This window comes from Orbicella franksi, chromosome 5, assembly GCF_964199315.1.
Source record: "Orbicella franksi chromosome 5, jaOrbFran1.1, whole genome shotgun sequence".
Lineage (NCBI taxonomy): Eukaryota > Metazoa > Cnidaria > Anthozoa > Scleractinia > Merulinidae > Orbicella > Orbicella franksi.
In genome coordinates, this window is record NC_138149.1 from 15,687,401 (window position 1) to 15,692,400 (window position 5,000).

Here is a 5,000-nt window from a genome sequence, read left to right on the forward strand (position 1 = left end):
TACTGGCAGTCCTGCACAAAAACGGCATGGCTCAACGGCCTTAAACAGTGTAATCACCTAAGATCAACACATGATAAACGGACAGTCCCGCACAAAGATGACATGGTCCAACGGCCTTAAACAGTGCAATCACCTAAGATCAACACATGATAAACGGGCAGTCCCGTACAAAAATGACATGGCCCAATGCCCTAAAACAGTGCAATCACCTAAGATCAACACATGATAAACGGGCAGTCCCGTACAAAAATGACATGGCCCAATGGCCTAAAACAGTGCAATCACCTAAGATCAACACATGATAAACGGGCAGTCCCGCGCAAAGATGACATGGCCCAACGGCCTAAAACAGCCTAATCATGACCGCGCGGCATGACTTCTCCATAGACAGGTTCTACTGGATAATGTACTGTACAGCCCCGACAAGCAACTAAAATTCTCCGAGCCAAAAGGGAACTGTTATTTGTCCCATGGAGATAAACATCTTTACCGTTCTCAACGAAGAGAAAATCAATAACAAAAGATCTGAAACCCCACCTACGATCCACCAAAAGAGACCAAAAGGGAGCTGAAAGGCCAATAAAGAGTAACCAGTTCTATTGACAAAAACCAGGAGCCATAATCGGGGACGGAGACCGTAAGTCTCGGGATTCGCGCGCACCTATGATATGGGACAATTTTTCTATTTTTAGAACAAATTGCGCCATCCTGACGTCATATATCCGCGCGGATTCACGCACATGTCAGGGGCTCTCGCGTGGATGTTGTCACGTTGCGTGATCAAATGGTGAGAGTTGAGAGATTCTCTTGCGTATTTTTCACAGCGATGGCAGGGAATAAGGCAGGGAATACGAACCAGGGCGCTTATATGTAGTTTTATGCTCTGAGCTAACGGAAAAGGTGGGTTTTTTAGGGTCGAAAAAAAGACTCGCGCTAGGAATGAATAATAAGATCTGCTCACGCTAGTTGTAAGCTTAAGCGTATGCTTAAGAATATAGCAAGAAAACTCTCTACTCTGGTATCAAGTTAATTTGTGAGTTTCTCAGACAATGTTTAATCATAACCAAAACCTGTTTTGATGGTTTCTTATTGTCTCTGCTTGTTTGGTGAATTTGCAAAAGTTTTTGAAAGGAAAGTCTGACGCGTACAATTAGCTCATTTGCATAGTGCATGCAGCTCATGCACTTTCGAGTCCGATTCGGTGTTTTCAATTGTCAACAAATCTTGACAAAGATTTCTTTCGTTATCTTTTGTGCTGAGATGCTGCAACAAATTTCACGAATCCAAAAAAGGCTACTAACATCATGTGCGTTTCTTCAACATAAGCATAGTAAAGTTTTACACTGCGAACATGAAAATAGACAAGGAGTTTTGATAACTCGATCATCAAAATCGAAATCGTTATTCCAAGTTGATTAAAGAAAGCGTCATCGTAACTTTGCTGGTTATTTCTGCTTTATTCACATATTTCCAGCTTAGCTTTTAATATGTTCTCAAAAATTTATCAATCTTACACATATTTAAAAACTATAGAGTTATTGTTTGAGTTCGATGTACGCTTTCACACGAAAGAACGGCGGAAGTACAATTTGTCATGTTTACTGACTGTACTGAAAACACGCATCGGCGGGCGCTCTCATTCATTGACAACAGAGAATTTACTGGATTTTTACACTTATAAAACTGAGCAGTATCTACGGACGTAAAGTTATTGGGCCTTGGATGAAACATCAAGCGTTGCTTAAAATTCAAGCGAAACTCAAACTAGCAATTATTTTGTTTTACTTTTCGGTCGCGATAGACTGACAAATTCCTCGCAAGTGTGTGGCAAGAGGAGCTAGGAAACTATGAAGCCCTGAAGCTCTGCTATATCTAAATATATCCAGCTAGTTTTTTGCTGTGTAATGGAAAAGCTGTTAATCTTCAACATATGTGAAATTTAAAGTGGAGTAATGCCGGCAGCTCATGTAAAAGAAGCATCCGTCGGAACACAACTTGGTCAGCGATATATATATAAGCTTACAGCGGAACATACCTAAATTCGACACTGTCTTACTTCACTCAAACTGGAGCAGCTTACGACGAAAATACTTAAGCAAAATTCCAACAGACGTGAACGCGTTGAGTTGTGGGCCAAAAACATGAAAAATTTCGGAAATTTCGGACGCCATTTCCTCCGCGCGACATCCGCAAAAATCCTCGCAGCATGTACGCGCGTGTACCGCAGGTGATGGCGCAATTTGTTCTAAAAATAGAATTATTGTTCCATATCATGGGGACAACCCTAATACTAGAAATGGCGCGCGCTTACGGTCTCCGTCCCCGATTATGGCTCCTGCAAAAACATATGTGGCGGATGACATTTTTAACTAACGAAACAGGTGGCACCAGCCAACAGGTTTCTCCTACCCAACTAAATGCTAGGGAATATTCGAATAGAAACTGGGAAAACTTGAATTTTTTTTTTTTTTAACTGGGAAAGTAATCAATTGAACAGGGACCCCAATAAGAGGTTACTTCATGAAAATAGCTATCTTTAACCGACCAGTCATCAATCGACGATCTTGCATAAGTAATCAGCTGAACGAGGTATCAACTCAGCCTCGATTTTGATATTACTTTCTTTGGCGGTATCAAATATATCACCGGCGAGTTGAAGCGAACACAGTTTCATACTACCAGAATCGACGATCAAAGGTACAGTTTGGTTGTCAGTAAACCACTTAACAGAGCACCCTGAAAGAAGATGTGCAAACTTTTCAAAGCAAACAAACACAGTGGAGTTCTCTCCACGTGGTACTCGATCTGGTATTCGTCTACATAGAATCTCAGTTTTTACCCGAAAACAGGCATGTTACTAATGGCAATGAAAGCAGCCAATCCAATAGCGCTAACATCCGAGTATACAATATGAGATAGTCTGCGAGCAACGTCTGCAAAACACTGGAACTGAGATAAGAAACATTATTCTTCCAGAACTCTAACTGTATGGAAACTGACAACGGGTTAACCACAGCAGGAGCACACGCACACTCGACCACTGAACCTGTGGCCAGAAGATCAGAAATAGCCTGCTCGACAAATCACTATACTGGACTGGATGGCTGAGTGATTATTAGAAAACTGAGCTGAGGGTAGAATGTAAATAAAGAGAATCTGATACCCAACAAAAATAGTATCGCGAATAAAGCAAGAAGCACTTATATGATTTCAAAACTCTACATTAACCTTAAGGTTGCCTTTAACTTAAATATAATGCGTTCCATCCTGATAATCAGTCTTTTATTCATTCATTCAGTCATCAGGGCTAATACAATCGTTAACCCTCGGACTAATGCCCCCATCGTGGTATAAGGGGGATGAAACCCCTTCTTGGGTTTTCGTTCTATTAAGGCACAGAAAATAAATTTACATTCATTAAATAGAAAGCCCTGAGCTTGCTCTATAAAATAATGACATAATTTTTGGCTGTGAAGTAGCATGACGTCATTTGACCCGCCATCTTGGATCCGTCAGCTTGGATTTTACTATTTTCTTAAAAAAGTCAAAAAATAATCTAGAATGCTTATGAAATGTACAATTTGGTAAAATTCAGCAAAATGATGAACAAAGCTGAAAAACAAAATACACAAGTATGTCGAAAAAGTTGATTTTTGTCCAAACCTATATGAAGTTTGTGGTTGTCATGACAAAGTCAAATGTAATGGACGCAGTTTTGGACGCGAACGATAAATGAACAGCTACAGAAATTGTTCAGCCCCTTAGAGTAAATTGTCTTTCCAAGACTTCCAAAAAACCTTGAATCACATGGTTCAACAAAATTATCAATAAGTTCAACTGGGTCAAAGTCTCCCAATCATTTTATTATATTGAATAAATTATATACTCATCTTATCCCATTCTCTTCAATGCAGCTTGGTATTTGCCATAAGTATGTATTTTTACTGCTTGGAGGGGGGTGCAGCGGCTCCTCTAAAACGGCTTGGGCAGGAAGATGGATTTGCTCAGAGGCTTATTTGGCCGCAGCTGAAACACTTGTCTGCTAGTTGAGGCTGACGTCCACGAAAGGACTGCATGCGAAAAAACAAAAAGGCTGATCAGAAGAAAAATAATCGCCAGTGGATAGACCATGAGTAGGTGGAGCTTCACTGGATGTAGAGCGGGTAGCTGTAGAGTTGGCCAGCTAGACGCATTTTTCCGCTTTTTCTCCCGGATCTTAGCTAGAGCTCGTCTTTCGGCTGATCAGAGCTTTTTCTCTTCCTCTGAATCTTCGGCGAGTTCGTCCGACTCGTACTTGCACTGCTGCCCAAACAGCGGGGTTCTTGTCCACGGAACGAAATAACTTGGCTGCTGAAAGGTTTCCTTTTGAGATGGTCTTGATGGTCCCGTCTGTTGCATCAAGCAGAGAGTTGCTAGACTCGTATTGTACTTTAGAGATAAAAGAACTCGAAGCCTTGGATACCGTTTTTAGCTTCTACAGTTGAGACTGAGTGGCGGCTTGTTTCTCGTCGAGATCGCGTTTGAATGCAGCGAACCTCTGATCAAACGTAACGTCCAAAAGACGAGGAAACAATGTTCGTGAAGCAGTCTTATGAACAGGATCTCCCTCAGTGAAGGATTGCGCGATCGAAGCGGGAACGCTCGCTCGTTCAGTATCCGACGACATAACAACAAAAGCAAAGTTGAAAGAGATGCCTTCGAGTGGCTCTTGCATAACTTACAAATTCTTAAATAGCCTACTAGCCCCTTAGGGATTCACGCCTAAAATACTTCTACAGTTAACACGAACCATACATAGTGAACATACTCCAGTGTAATTAGCGAAACGTTACAAAATATATTTAGCCACATAGATTCAGGGCTTAGATGTGCAATGGACTAGACATCTCTAGCTGCTGTTGGCGTCATTTGCTCTGATCTTTGATGTAGCTAAAGACTTAAAAAAATCTGTTGAAATCTGGATGTGCCATTCCGCGCTGGACAAAATTGAAGTACATCCG

The 5,000-nt window shown here is 41.3% G+C and overlaps 1 pseudogene; it reads right to left on the reverse strand.

Moving 5' to 3' along the window:
- LOC145487808 (uncharacterized) overlaps window positions 1-5,000 on the reverse strand; it is a 7,030-nt pseudogene that overhangs the window by 381 nt on the left and 1,649 nt on the right.